This window comes from Squalius cephalus, assembly GCF_949319135.1.
Source record: "Squalius cephalus genome assembly, chromosome: 15".
Lineage (NCBI taxonomy): Eukaryota > Metazoa > Chordata > Actinopteri > Cypriniformes > Leuciscidae > Squalius > Squalius cephalus.
The window spans coordinates 24,790,733-24,808,019 of NC_137136.1; positions in this window are offsets into that span (position 1 = coordinate 24,790,733).

Consider the following 17,287-nt stretch of genomic DNA (forward strand, 5'->3'; position numbering starts at 1 on the left):
TATTAATTCAAGTTAAATTAACGCCAAAGTACCAAATTAAAGGAATTTCACAAAATAAATTGTTATTCTTCAAATTGCAGTTTGAATATTAATATATAGAATTATTTATAGTAATAAGATCTGAAGGTAAACTGTCAAAGGTAACATTTGTACAGGAAACAAAATTGCTAATGTAATTATAATAACCAACGTTCTTTTGATGAAGAGGTGACGTGCATTTTGTAAATATTATATATTATATAGAGAATAGTGTATTTATGTTTTATCTGCACAAATGTGCAGCTCTATATTTTGCTGTTGTACCAGTCATAGATCCGTTCAAATCAAGCTTCCTGTGTCCAAAAGTGAACATGGCACCCAAAAAACAGATAAATGTAGACAATGGTATGTGTGAGGAGAAGCATGTTCCCCCTGCTTTTTATCCATTTTTTTAAATCTCTGAATTTCTTCCCCGCTTCAAAGACCATACTGTGCACAGTTGGGGGGCTTCAAAGCTCCAAGTCCACAGAATTAGGGGAGAGAAAAGCAGCTTCTACGTTGCTGACGGCTCAGAAATATCACAAGGCAAGCAAGTAGAAAACCTAAATTTTCCTCTCCATCTTAAGAAGAATGATGCGTTTCACCTGCATCATTTAAACTGAAGATTTGGATGTGTTTTTCTTCTCTGGATGAGATTAAAAGTGGACTTTTTTGACCGAGCCATGGCCTTCGTATGGTGCTTATTTTGTCTTCTTCGACATTAAGTCAGCTCTAGGTATGTTGGGTGAAAATGCTGTCTTGTGATACTTCAGTAGTCTTTGTCTGATGAGAAGAGATATTGTGCTAAGCTAATAGAATTAGCATACAAGCTTTAATGACTGTTTGGGTTTGTTATTATGTCTTTGTGAGTGGAAAAGAAAGCGATGACTTGCATTTAGAGAGATGCTGAAGGTCTTCATGAACAGAGTGTGATGTTTTTACTTCTTTTTTTTTTTTTTTTTCAAGATTTAAAAACAAACGTAAAAGTAGCTACTTAAATAACTTTAGCTAAAATTGCTACTTACCAATCTTTAAGGAATAACTTTTGTCTAAAAAAAAGTTGGTGCAGAAAATTTCGGACTTTTAACTGCACCACGTACTCAGCTGGGTTTTGCATTTTCAGACAATATTGATGTATATAGCAGAGTTAGGTGGAGATCTGATTGTTCTCTCAGCTTACATCTGTGCTATCTCTAAAATAGCTACAGTTTAGTCCCCAGCGCCCTCAGCATTCTCCGAAGCCCACCGCTCATAATTATGCATCACTGGTCACATTTGTTGGGGGAAAAATACTGTGACTGATGTAAAATAATTAGTGTGCTGTGAATGGGGCAGCTCGTTGCCAGCGCTGGATCAGTGCTGGCTAATGGGCTGTGAAAGGAGATTGCTACCTAGCTGCGTTGTGCCTTGCGCTGCTAAATAATGCAGTATGTGCATGCACTGCACGATGGGCTGATCATACAGAGACACTCCAGCACCCAATTATATTTTACCTGCCAAGGTGACACGCTAGCTAATGCTAATGGTACCTCATTATTTCCCCAACAACCCCCCCTCCAAAAAACTTTTTTTTTTTTGCATCAAGGTTTACTTGGTATTGACTGCGCTGAATCCTAATCAAGTGCGTTATAAACCTCTGTCATATCAGTTCAGTGACTGGTAGTGTATGAAAAAAAAACTTGTGTATGTCAGCTGTCAGCATGTTTATGCTTATAACACACTGTTTACTATTACAGAAACTGTATACACACATATATGGTAACATTTTATTTGAATGTGTCCTTGTTACACATGCTATTTGTACTTACCATAGTAATAACGTAGTGCATAATGACCTAAACCTAAACATAACCCTAAACCTATACTAAGTACATGTATTTAATTATATTACTCAGTATTTAATTGTGTAGTTACACTGTAACAAGGGCACATTGAAATAAAGTGTGACTACATACGACAAGCAATTTAAAATCCATTAAATTCAAGCAGATTCATATAGAAATTTGCATAACACTTTGTTTTACAGTGTCCTTGTTACAAATGTAACATGTACTTACCATAGTAATTTATGCATAATTACTTCCATAGCCCTAAACCAAACCTAATACTAACATTTACACTGTAACAATGACCCTTAAAATAAAGTGTAACCAAAATTTGTTATACAAATGTATTACACTGAGTAATAGTAATTAAATACATGTACTTGGTTAGGGTTAGGAACAGAGTTTGGTTAGATGCATGTAATTATCCCAAATTTACTGTTATTACTACAGAAAGTACATGTAACTTATGTAACAAGGACACTGTAAAATTAAGTGGTCACTACAAATTATTAGTGGAATAAAAATGTATATATGTATACATGTTTATAAATTAATGTACCAACATATAATAAATATAATTGAAATAAAACTGAATTTATAGTTTATGGTTTAAAAAACAGAACTTGGTAAAACATTTCAGACATATTACATATTCTATTGTCTATCACCAGCATTTAAATTCATTGTATGATTATTTGGCATATACTGTTGAACGTATTGCTGGTAAAGCATCCTAGGTGTTCATTTCCCCACTAAACACTAAAAGGCGTAAAAAATATTCGTAACATCTCCCGCAAAAGAGGCTGAAACCCTGTCCTGTCATAAAGAAAATGCCATCAAAATCTGAGTCCTGAAAAAAAGAAACAGTGCCAAAGATTATCTGGCAAACAATAGGAAGGAAAAGGAATAAAAAAAAAAAAAAAACATTAAAATTATATTTATTATATATCAGGCTTTACAGACAAATAGGAATATAATCAATACAAAAAATATATAATATAACAATCTGTTTTCTGCATAACAAAATACTGTCAACTGAAAAAAAAGCAGACAGAGTCATTTTAAATTCTCTAACTTTCGAGGCATTTCTCACTTTCAGAATAGATCAAATTTCCAGCTTCATATTTGTGTACACAGCAAATACGTTTAACCTCAGTTTGACACCCCGCAACCATCCAATTAAAGCAGTACTTGATTGTCCATTCATCCAAAGTGCTTTATTCACACTTTCAATGATGAGGCTAGTGGTAGTTCAATCTTGCTGTTTGGCTCTCACCATATTACACATAAACCTTAATTTTTTCCTGAAATAGGCTTAATTTGTCACAGCAATCACACATAAATGCTGGAGTATTCCTACTTGCTAATGTGAATTGCCCATTAAAGTTGAAGCTGTAATCTGCAGTTACGTTTAAAATGCTTTTCAAGATGCAGTTTTCAAGTAAAAAAAAAAACTCTGTCTGTATCATTGATTTAGAGAACACCTGGCAAAGTGCCCGTTTTAAAATAGGAATAAATGTTAGAAAAATATTGCATTTTAAACAATAAATGGATGTGAATAAGGAAGTTGGTCAGGCGTTTGTGCTCTTTGCTTAATATGTAATCCACTTTGGATTTCAAAATATATTTATATCTAATATTAATATTAGAATTACTTTTGTAAATTACGTTCTTACTAATGTGAGGAAAATAGCATGATTAAACACATTTTACCTCAAAAACAGATGCATATGTTTAAAAAACAAATCAGGTAGGCAAATATAAAATTACTAAAACTGTCAAAAAATTATAACCTTTTGTGTGAACACATTAGACACAGTAGTCAATATATACCACGAAAGTATATATTTGTTGTAATGACTATACTTACTGTATAAGTATAATTACCATAGATTATTGTTTTAAACACAATGATACAAGCATGTAATTTTTTCTCATATACCATGTGCAAAGTCAATGCAGCTGTGTACAACTGGGGGTGAAAGATTAATTACATCTAAATTTGCATATATCCACTGCAGATACATATGTTCTTGCTGTATACAGATCATACTGCATAATAGTGCAGAAACTATCATTTCTTTACCAATATGTTCGGGAAAAATTATTAAAAAATGTGTTTTTCAGTCATTAATGAGCATTTCTAATGTATAAAGTAATATATATATAAATTCTTTAACATAAACATACTTTGGCAAACCATTTAAAATGTTGCAATAAATCACAAAATGATTTCCTCTTTTTAATTTGAGAAAGACAAATAAGTACAATGATGTGCAATAAATTATATTTATTTATTTATTTACTCGCTTAAAAAGAATGAATAAATAGGACCCTTTCCAAATAAGATTTTGAGAGACATTCTGTTTTAAAAAGAACTTGAGCTTCATATGGTAAGGATATGTATTAAAGTTCACTCACATCCTCCAATAACCATGATCAGGCAGTTCTCAGGCTTGCGTTTCGACACTGATTCCTGACCATCTGCTGTTTTCCTTATTTTTCCTGATAATCAAAAAATGAAAAATAAAATGAACCTTAAAATGAACCGTAGCCCAAATCTGTGTTAAATTGTGCCAAAGCTTATCGAACTGATAGTAGCAGGGAGGGGGCTGGCGGAGAAACACACACACACACACACACACACACACACACACAGAGACACATAGCAGATTACAGTCAGGGTGACCGGACTCTGGCATTCTAATGGTATTGATTGAAAACAGCAGGGGGTCCAGGGGCTGAGAGCATGAGATATTCACTCACCTGCAGTACAAAGTCACTCGCTCTCTCTCTCTCTCTCTCTCTCGCTTTCTCCCTTTCTCGTGCACACACACACACACACACACACACGCAGATGCAGGAACAAATCAAATCCCATTTGGGGCTGCTGTTAATCTAGCTCACTAAATTGGCCTGCAGCTCTCGGTCTAATACAGCAATAATGTCATACTGTGCTTGTTTACTCTGAATTTTAATTTTCTGTTTCATTGCTCCCGGTTATTGATGTTTGCGTTATCACGTTCACTTTAAACTATTGATAAATTGGTGTCTCAGCTTTCATACATATAATTACTTCAGGTATCGCGCGGACCTAAAACACTGAACCAGCCTGAAAACACAACAGTCAGAAAAAGCTGCAAAAGAGAGGGAAATTCAAGATTCCCAAGCTTTACACTGTCAGACATAGCATATAAAATGTTGCCTTATTAATACAAACAAATTATTACAATTAAAAAGAAATTCGGCCCTTGAGGCTAAAAGGATCCTACTTTGTGGCCTGTGATCTTTCAGAAGTTGAGTATAGCCGTGGATTAGAACGTTGTACATCGAAGTCTCTTTTTAATGGACTGAATTTGGAGTTATAGGCCTAGTTACAATTATCTGAATATGTTTAATATTCATAAAGTTTCTGCTGTCAAACAGAATAATAGGAAAGGCAATGGAAAATAGGCTTGTGGAAGATTCTCATTTGCCACTCATATTATTGTTCAAATGACCAGGTATTGAAAAATCAAAAGTATATTAAAGTATATTTGTATTAAAGACTCAGAAAGCAGACCCAGACACAATCAATTCACAGTAATTCATTTTTGTTTTACTGCTGCATCACAAGTTGTGCAGATAACCAATCTAAATGAGAATCGTGTTCAAACAGGCCTCTTATTTGAATGAGATATTAAAATACAGAATTCCCACTTCCTGGATGATGTCTCCATATGAGCAAATGCATTGAAATCTTTATCATCACGGTCATATTCATTTACAATGCATCTTTGCGTTTATGTAATTATATCTGAAGAATCTTCAGTGAACTGGAATTGCTGATACCACCATTTAATAACGATATAGAGATGATTTGCATGATAGCAGTCATAGGGCACTCATCTATGAGGATGAAGTCGAGGTGTACGAGCATGTGCATGTTACCAATTATTTAACAGAACCATGAGGAAAGAAGATGTCTTGATTAGTTTGAGTCATAACTAAAAACTGTAATCTATAAGTACCAAGGTACTACACATAAGGGAACACAGGTTAAGTGAGAGAATTAGTCAAATGGGACACTTAAGTTTTGCATTTAATGTCTTCCTTTTTTCTGTATATTTCTGTATATGTTTTGCTTTGGAATATAACATTTTGTGTTCAAAAAGTTAAGCTCAATCAACAGCATAATGTTGATAACCACAACAAATTCATTTGAAAAAATAAAAAGCAAACTTATATTAAAACGTATTGGTTTAAAAGGGATTTAAGGAAATAAAGAAAAAGAAATAAGAATGGTAAAAGTTCCAGGTCTAGTTATGAAGTATACTATCTGCAAATATGCACACATTCACTTCGTATTCGTATGTCTAATATGTAAAAATGCCATGTCATGTCATGTCAAATTCAGATATGATTTACATGAATCATGTCAATAATGGAATTTTTTCAATTAAAAACGGTGAAATTTCATAAAAATATATACTTTGCATCACTGGATATTACTTTCAGTCGCTGAACGTTTTTATCGTAGCCTATCGTTAAAAAAAAAAAAAAAAAGTTGTCAAATATTAAATGTTTAGCTACATCTTTCACTGCTAAAACTAAAGCTCATTGGAGACTTGTCCCCCTTAATGATACGGCCCTGCTTCACTCCATTCTAAAAGCATAATATTGCACTTTTTACTCCATACAATTCCTAAAAACATCTCGTTTCTTGTTATATTGAACTGAAGAAATCGTCACGTGCTCCAAGCACGATTGTTTTCAATTGCACCGTTTCGAAACAAAACCGACACTTTCTGATAAACTGGTGCTAAATATCAATAAGAAAAGGGAAGTTGCTGCACTAGGAGAAGCCACTATATATAATAATTTTCGTATATTAAATTACTTGTACCTCGGAGCGCGCAGACAAAACGCAATAAACGCGATCATGTTATCTTGCTTTCGGATAGGCCTACCTGCTGTTTGGGAACGCGGTGGTGTAAGACAGTTCTGGCAGGTAATTATACCAAACCACTTTGATGACAGACTTTGTTCAGGATGACTAGAACAGCATTTCAGATGCTTTGCAAGGAGATTGATCCGCTGGCTGGTCCAGATATGTCATCCCATCGCGCTAAGTCACGTGACTTTTTTTTTTTTTTTTTTTTTTTGCGCATCGAGTAATTTATTCGGTAAATGTGTAGGCTACCATACGTTTTTATGTGCATTTTTAGAATGTATATAAAAATATAACATTTTTTAACATAAGCACATACATTAGGTGGATGGAAATATAGCTAATGAGCCTTCTTTTCAAACGATTCTTGGACCTGTTTTCGTGTCAACAAAACGAGTCTCGAGTTGACTGAATTCTAGCCAAGAACCGAGATCAATGGCGCGAAAAGTAAGTTACAAACGCCGAATTTTAGGATTGATTATTATAAATGAAAAATGAAAGTTGTTTGTGGACAAAATCGTCTGTAGGCCTAAATGGGCAAGTTTAAGGCAGCCCGCTGTAATGCATGAATACTTAGGCTATATGTTCACATCAGAAGGTTTTAGGTAAACACCCCTATGCATAACATTAAAATAATTCAAATTAATGTCTATGCATCTTCCCCCCTTCAAATTTGATATAGCTTGTATATTTGCATAGTGTTCTTCTTAAAATATTGTGCATTTAGCCATATGTGACGTCTGTTTTTATATTCTTTGTTTGTTAATTTGTTTGCACACATCAAGTAGCCTATCAGTAACCTACATTTATAATATTTTAATATAGCCTATTTAATGGTTTGATGTGACTGTTTTAAGTTTTGGTAATACGATAAAACGTTATTTTTTTACTTGCAGATAAATACATATGTAAATGCATCATCCACTAATCGTCCATACAATATAAATTAATATAATATAATATAATATAATATAATACGAAATATTATAAAAATGTACTGTTTTATTTTAATATATGTTAAAATTATTCCAATTTATTCCTGTGATGGCAAAACAGACTTTTCAACAGCCATTACTCCAGTCATTGGTGTCACATGATCTTTCCGAAATCATTTCTTATTATTAATGTTGAAAACAGTTGTGCTGCTTAATAATAAAAAAATGTATCAGTATTTTTTTTAAATCGAAATCTTTGGTAAAATTATAAATGTTTGTACTCTCACTTTTGATCAATTTACTGCATCCTTGCTGAATAATAAAAATCTATACTGACCTCAAAATTTGGAACGGTAGTATATTAATCTGCCAAAACCTGTGTATATTAAGGCTATTTAAGCTGTAAAGCTGATTTTTGCTTTTTGTAACCTTTGAGTGGATCACTATACATGTATAATGCAATTAGCAAAATTAGCTCAGCGACTTCAAAATCTGCTGTGAATTAATCAGAGTGTGGTGTTTTCTTTCTTTCCTTTTTTTTATACCACACTGCAATGCCTGCAGAAAGAAAAGGAAAAAAAAAGCCCATCATTAGGAATCATGCAGTGTATAGTTTTGCTCGCATGAATCACTTAAACTCTGCATCTGTGCATGGACGTTTGCTAGTTTATGCATATGCCACTTGCTTCTAATTTGACATTGCAGATTTGTGTGTGACTGAACGCACATGTGAAAGTGCTCATGTGTCTATGTGTGTGTATATATGCTTTGTGTGTGCGTATGGGGGAAGGGGGCTTAGTTTAGAGCTCCTGGAGTCCTGGCTGGCCAGCTTCAGAAGCTCTAGCCCAGCGAAACAGCAGGGAGTCCTCGACAGAACCCAGGAACAAATGTCACCAGTTCTCAAACCCCCCAACCAACTAGCCTTCCCATCCTCCTAGACGTCGACACACACAAATGGCCTTCACAAACACTCTTATCAGGGCTTAGGGAGCGGGGAGAAAAAAACAAATGCAACCCGAGGGGAGCATATGCTTTTCTTGACAGCTGTTGAGTAGATAATTCTAGATTTTCAATTTAATTTGAAGGCCATGAGAGAAGATGCTGCTGTTATGTTTACTGAGAAGTAAAATCTCTCCCGTATTAGTGCCAGCTTGTTATCGGAAAACAAGATGGTGGCAACAGGTACAAAGTGGCATTCTGCAAAGCTGTTCTCGGTTAGGGATTCTTCAAAATAACCTTGGCCACTGGGGAAAATATGAAGTGAAGGAGAGAGAGGGTCTTGTTTTTCACTCTCAGTGCCTCTTGTTTTATGTCCACAGTGGAAAAAAAACAAAAAAAAACAGAAGCTCTCCGCAGCACGAAGCCAATTAGGTTTTTCGCACAAGAGTGTCTTAATCAGTGGCGTAATTGGAGGCACCCTGCTGAGATTGAGGCTGGGCAGAGAACAAGGTCTAAACCAACATATAATCAGACATATTGCGCTTCAAACTCTTCAGTGTGACAGAAACTATCATTATGAAGAATTAACAGAGTGTTTGGCTAAACCTGCTGAAACAAAGTTACTTGGCATCATTAAAAAGTATAAGGGATACTTATCAAGTGACAGGGAATTTTATTTTATTTTTTACTGTGGTGCATTTTGTTTGAATCAATCCTGGCTATTATCTGTGGTGTTGAATCCGCATCTGTGAAAAAATCTGTGTTCTTTAATGGAATCCTGGTCTTCACTCTCTGTTCAGACTTCAGAATCTCAAAGGCTGAAGTTTAATCAAAGATTTCCTTCCCCTCACTAAAGTAATACATTTAAAGCCTCCATACATCTCAGGTCATTTCTTAGGCTTTACTGGAGTATTTAATTAAAAATTCACAACACTTCTATCAAAAAGCGATGGGCTGGGTATTTTAGCATTCATTTAAAATATGGGTATTATTCGTAAAAGTGGATCAACCAGGTGTGAAGTGAATTACAGATTTCTAATAATTATCAGATAGGAACTACAACTGATGCATAAACATTTTTCCTTAACCAACATCAAGACTTTAACTTTAATGTGGATCCATAAGGGGAAAATGAACACTACTGTTCAAAAGTGTGACTTTTTGAAATAAAGAAATTAATACTTATATTCAACAAGGACATGATTAAACTGATCAAAAGTGACAGTAAAGAAATGTATAATGTTGCAAACATGATTTCTATTTCAAATAAATGCTGTTCTTTTGTACTTTCTATTTGTCAGAGAATCCTGAAAAACTGAGTATCAGAGTTTCAAGAAAAATATTAAGCAGCACAACTGTTTTCACCATTGATAATAAAAAGAAATGTTTCTTGAGTACCAAATCAGCATATTTAAATGATTTCTGGACATCACATGAATACATTTTTGTTTTATTAAATATATTAAAATAGAAAACAGTTTATTAAAATTGTAATGAGATTTAAAAATATTTCCATTTTTACTGTGTTATTGGTCAAATAAATGATGAACATAAAGAGACTTCTTTCAAAAACATCTTAAGTTAAAAGTTATTGTTACCGTACAGTTATTATTATTATTTGTTGAGTGTCACCACTGTTGTGTTTTGTATGTCGAGTATTGATGTCTGTGCATCACTGGGTGATGCAAGAAACAAATATCTTGTTTTGCACACGTTTCAAAGATAAATCTCAGCAGCTGCTTTGCTATTGCGAAATATCCATCTACAAACAATTATGAATTTGAAATAAGATATTGGTAAATCTTTATGCTGAAATAACACTGATAATAGTATAGTCTGACTAACTTAAAATCAGTCAATTTGCTGATTTTGCAGAAATTTGAACATGAATATACATGCAAGGTCCAAGATCCACAGCTAATGGAACACTATCACCATTATGGTGACTTCAAAACAATTACAGTACTAAACAATATAATTCCTTACAGTGGCATGGTTAAATACAACTTTATAATGTGAATTCACAGTAAAACAAGAGCAGTAAATTACTGTGATGTCTGCATTATGTTGCTGTTGAATTACAATTTGTAAGACATTTACCCAGCATGCATGATTTTTTTGACAGAAAATAGTCTAATAGAAGATTCTCAGTAGCTAGTCATATTGTAGTTGCAATATATTTCAAAAAGAATTCCAAACCCAAACACAATTCATTTACAGTAATTCACTGTAATGTTATTCATCTTGTGCTTTTTGTACGAAAGAAACTACAGTAAATGACTTATGTGAAGGTTCTGCTTTATTACAGTTTTTCTTGATTGCTAACACACAATTCATGAAACAATTCACCATTTTCTCACAACTATAAATACACACCAGCTTTAACAAACCTCAAACTTCCATTATAAATTAATTTATTGTTCAAGAACACATTCTCTTTTGTCAGAATCAAACTTCAACCTCCACTGCCTAGTGAGATCAATAACACTTACAAAAACTTCCTTCGGAATCATTTTACAGCTTAATGTCTATTACAGTATAAACAGAAGAGTGCAGACAATGAAATTCAACAATAAGCTTTAAGAAAAGTTTATTTTAATTACACATCTGTAAAGAGATCTTGCAGTAAATCAAAAGCAGTAGAAAACAGTTGTATCTAAGCAATACAATACAGTATAATGTCAATTACAGTATGGTAAAATAAATCAATTCAGCATCCTCTGCCAAATTACATATCGGTAATGACCGTATTTGCCATACAATTACAGTTTCTTAGTCTTCTGAAAAAAGATTTTCTCTACCACCCCTAGGCCGTCGCCTCTCAGTTCTACAAAACATGTTAGAAGTTATTGGCTACAAATCAATTTGACATTATGAGTTTGAGGATGTACAACGTGTGCTACGATATTTACTGTACATAGAATAGTGAAAGTTCTCTCATCTAAAGTACTGCCGCTACTGTAATTATAATGTATGTGTAAGTATAGTATAAAAGATGACTTCCCTCATGGTCATTCAATGCACTAGAACATCGCGTCAACAATACTTTTTATTTCATCAGAAACAAATTTCTTTTCATTTTTCTTTCTTTTCCCCTCCTCTTCCTCTTTGTCTCCCACCACTAGGGTTCATTTTCCAAAGCACATATTCCCCCATGGCCCTATTTCTATTATCCTGAGATTCTGATTGGTGTGTCATCAGTTTTGCTACTCTAATGTTTACACATGGATAAATGTGTGCTATTTGAGTTCACCGTGTGACTCTTGAGTTATTTATATTGTGTTTTCTGAATGAGAACATGGTTAAACCTGTGCAAAATGTGGACGTTTCTGTTTTGCAGAAAACAGAGAGAAAATTGGAACGTGTCTGAAATCAGGTGAAATGTGTGAAATGTTTTGTCTTTGTTTAAAGAACTGAATCAGTTATAGAATGTTAGCAATCAAGAAAAACTGTAATCTGACACCCTTCATATTACACAACTTCAAAAATAAAGAATGGTGGATGCTTGTCAGGCAAACTTTGACACTCTGTAGTTCAAAAACACTGATCCATTCATGCTCCCTAAGAAGTGTGTTGATGGAGGCTAAAGATTATCATTGCTATCAAGTTACTGAAGAGGAGAAGGTGGGAAAGGAAGACTTGGGGGTTTTCCCTCCTCCTTTCGCTTGCGGGAGCTTGAACTCTTTTTATGTCGGCCACCACACCATGGCTAATGGCCCCCGCTGAGCCTGCTGTCTCACTCCCGGCATCAAGCCCATCGTCCCTAAATCAAACCATAGAAAATTGGGCTTAAAATATTGGGGAGAGGCCCCCCAAAAGAGACCCAAAAGCTGCATCTGTCGCCGGCTTACATGAAAGTTGAGCTCACGAGGAGCAGTGGTCGCATCGGTCCTCGCTCGCAGTAGATCTAAGATGAAATAGGTTGAGGCTTGTTCCTCTTTGGGTTTGCTAGTACGATGTTTTATAGAGCAGGATCTCATGGACTTTTGGAGAAATCGGTGCCGTTGCATACATCGGCCGATGGATGTGACATGCTAGTGGTCTTGAGCAAGCTAAGCAAGGTGAGCATTGTGTTCCTTGTCGTCCTTGTTGTCGTGTAGTTTAGAATATCGTGATCAGAGCTCATTTGACTTGAGTTTGAAAAGGTCAGAAGGTGTAAATATCGTGTTTTCCGCTCAATACCTTGCTTCCGAGCTTCCTCAAAGTTGAGGTGTCAACAAAACAGTCAGCATTTGCAATGCTAACAAGACTATATCATGTATTGTTCCAAAAATGATGTGTGCAAGCATTTTCTGAGCAGAGTCAGCTGGTCTGTGTGTGTCTGTGTGTGTGTGTGTGTGTGTGTGTGTGTGTGTGTGTGTGTGTGTGTGTGTGTGTGTGTTTGTGTGTGTGTGTGTGTGTGTGTGTGTGTGTGTGTGTGTGTGTGTCGGCAGAATCACACAGCTGGTGTTGCAAAGGTGACGATTCAAGTTGCGATTCAGAACAATGCGTCTATAAGGACCAGCCTTCTTGCAACACACATACGCCATCTTTTCTCAAAAATGCACACACACACAACACTGTACACACACAAGCAGCAGTCATTCCACCAGTGCTGTCTGTATTTTGTCAGTCCATCTGAAAAATGCATGTGACGCACAGCTGAAAAATTCAGGATATCCAGGCGCAATTCCAGTGGGCAGAATGCAAATCATTGTTTTAGAGATGCTGTAAACTTCGAGCTTGAGCTGAGTTTGGCGTGGGGAACGAAGGAAGCATTGTGCATGTTGCAGAGGGGAGATGGGGGGGGGGTGTCAGACTGAGTGATGCAAGTATGTCTGTGTGTGTGTGTGCAGAGAGTCATTGTGCTCCCGTGTATCACAGTTCTTTGCAGAAGACACGTATAGACAGGTATAATCCAGAATATCAGCTGACAGGTGTGATGTGAAGACCGTTTTTGATGTGACCCTTGCAGGATCTGTGATTGTCTGTATGGGAAGACAATAAGGAAGCATATCTGTTGTAAACCAAACCAGCAACAGCGTCACTTCCAAAATCGGCAGATTATTATAAGCCTTCTAAAACTAGTTTTAAAAAATAAGCAAGCGATGTTAATTATCCATGCTTCTGGGGAAGATAGAGGATAGATGGATTTGTTGAATGGGTTGTGTAGGGTGGGGGGGCTTTTATACAATAATAAAGAAGTGTGGGGGGGGGGGTATTTATACAAAGAGTAGGTTTTTCATTGTCTGAAAATATAAACACAGATGAGCTGTGTCTTTGATTTGTTCCTGCTTTTCAGTCCACGCAGCAGGGATGCGCAGGCAGACTCTTTGCATTCGATGTAAATAGGTACCGTGGACGCTGCATGATGAGATTATATTCCGCCCGTTTCTCTCTCTTTCCTTTCTTTCTCTCACCCTCCCTCAAAGCACACTATTATGTTTTTTTAAGCTGGCTTTGATTCAGCTGTTTTCAGTGTTTTCCTCTGAATTGATGTGTTGCACGTTTTAGTTTCCTTGCAGACGATGGGGCTTGTTGTGTTTTCAAATCAATGTGTCTGACGGTCGGTATTTAAGCACTATTTCATTACTCTAAAATAAAAAAGAAAGAATTGCAATTAAATAAAAAAAAAAGAATTAAATCTAATTGTGACATTCACCTTTAATATCAATTTTGCTTGAAATTCTAGATTCATGATGCTGCAAAAATAATACTGTACATTTTTTTAATGTGGCTGTTGTTTTTACATAGTATATATGTATAAGTACAAATATCATAATTCAGATCAGTATATATATAAGTATGTTATCTATAAATAGCATAATTCAGATCAGTTTAGATTTCATCCGGTGCAATTCAAAGCGTTTTGAATCAATTGTGCATCATGGCTTCATTTTTATATTATATGCTGTCTATACAAGCCCAAGCTCATGGATGGTTTAACATTCGAGCAGCCATTTCTGTATCATTTCATGAGGTTTAATAAAGCTTATGCCACCAGGACATTAGACATAGACGCCTCAGTCTTCACCATCGTCTACAAATCTGCATCATGACTGAATCCTCTATTTATCTAAAACAAACTGCACAGTCACTTGCCCATATTCTGATATGTCTTCAAAGACGTATTCCCCCCCTTTCTAACTTCTGCAAACAAAGAAAGGATAAAAGGCTGATCTCTGCATAAGCAAGAGCAGGAAGAAAAGAGAAAATTGATGGAGATGTGTTCAACGCTCTGATGTGTATTATACGGTTTTTAGTTGGTGTTTATTGATGTCATTACACTCTTCATCTTTAACCGTTCTTTGATTTGTTTTTCTTTTGCTTCAGGGGAGATTAATAGGGGGGGAAAACAGTCAGTACTAATAAATGTTGGTGAGAAATAGCAAAAACAATTGACAGAGCATCATCATTATTATCATCATCATCATCATCATCATCATCAACAATTAATAATGGCAGCGATAATAATAAAATAGGTGAAATTTGAAAGCATACCTGTATTGTTTGAAATAATTGTCTTTGTGCTGTCCTTTAAAATATTACACAGTGACAATATGCACAAACTAAAAAATATGAAATATTAAGCTATTGTTATTATTTTTGTGCATTTAACCAAGGCTTAATTTGCCACAGCTATTTGCCACTAAACACAGATAATTAACAACATAGTAAGAAGCTTATAATAAACATGCTGACACCGAGGGTAAAGTAAAAAAGCAAAATTGGGATTAAATTATTTTACGTTGCATTAATCAAATGTCTTGATATTTGACTAATAAAACAAGTAAACAATTGGACTCTAAACTCTATTTAGAAAGAACTCAAAATGATCCTTCTTGAACTCATTTCACTTTCTTCTTTTCCCTGACATTTTCACATTTTTGTATGCAGAGGTATTTATTCAAAGTGCCTGGCTCAAACTCTGCAAGTTCTAATGCTGTGTTCACGAGGAGCTTTCCATTTTAAAATCACAATGCACTACACCGCATTGATCTGGGGATCCCAAACTTTATTCGGTATTAGAGATTTCAATAGCACCAGTTGGAATAAAAGTGGAGGGCTGAATGTAATGGGGGTGGCAAACCAAGTCTTTAGTCTGTGTTTTTGAACCTCACAATGAACCAGGACACAAAAGGGGCTGGTCCGCACACAGATATTGTTGCCTGTGCAACCTTACAAAGCGGAGAGCCTTTGAAGAGAATTTGGAGTCGGCGCGCTGAAAAGAAGCTTTGTATTTGTTTACGTGCATGAGATTACACTGAGATGTCTGAGGCTAGTTGGATATTTGGAGTTCTGTGATTTAACAGTTAAACAGTTAAGATGAAAAAGTTGCATTTTAATCAGAACATATACCGAGGGAGGCTTTTATGCTCTTTCACATTGCTATTTTTGTATGTTTGCATTTCAATAAAATGAAGATTGTACTTGTTTTATTAAATAAAAAGACTGATGTTCGTGCTTGTCATTTTTTGTCTCTTTCTGTTCACTGTTGTGAATGTGCTGGAAGAATTTATGTAAATGCTTTCAAATTCTCAAATTTATATTCATTGTTTGAGCATCAAATATGGTATTTTGCAATTAAAGCGATCTGACAAGCGTAGTAGACGGGTCAGTGTTTTTATTTGACCTTTCACCACAAAGAATATCGCTTGAAATAGTTTTAGGTCCTTTCTAAATTCCAGTCCTAAATCTCAAACATGTTTTGTAGATGTTGTATTTAGATGTGAAATTTCTCCCTTTGGTTTTCTAAAAAGGTTCTATTATTTTAAAAAGTCTCTCCTTTAAATTATGGAATGTAAATATTTATAAAGAAAATCTTGTGAGTATGTTTATTTAAGACAATTCCTCCACAATGTTTACAATATCAAAGAACATATTTTAAAATAATCATGGTGATTTTTTTTACATGTTATAGGCAATGCCTTTTTTTTTTTTTTTATGTGTAATGCTTCTTTCAAACTGGGCAAACCAACAACTATTGCTGAATATTAATTACTAATAATAAGCTATTATTTGTTATTTTTTTCCTGTTAGTTTATTTAGATTTTTATTCAGCCATTACAACAATTTGTGTTCTTAAAAATAAGGATTTTTCTTTGTCTTCATTTTGCTGACAGTGTTTTCAGTTCTATATTAGTATATGCCTGATGAAGGTCATGAGACCGAAATGTTGCTAATATATATTTTTGGATACTTTTTTTTGCAAATATTGATAGTGTGCGGGATATCCTTTTGGTTTTCAGTTCTATATTATTAAAATCTGGTCCTAAACATAATTTTGTAATTTGCAGAATTTACCATTTCTACAACAATAATACAGTGCCATGGATTCAAATAGAAAACTCTTAACAATAAATTGAATGAAGCCAAAAGCAATTAAATGATCAAACTAATGCCTATAAACCTGCTCTTCCATGGGAAGTTTAAAAATCATACAACCAAATAAAATGATTGCTAAGACACATAAATCATTTGGTTTGAGTATATGCAACACTACTGATAAAATATCTAACATTTAGAATAGAGTTTCATAATTAACACAATTTAATAAGATTGTCTCAACAAGATGCACCTTCATCTTCTGTGCTGTTGGGTTTACAGAGTCCTTTAACATCAGTGTCATGTTAATAATGCCATTATTATATGTATTTACC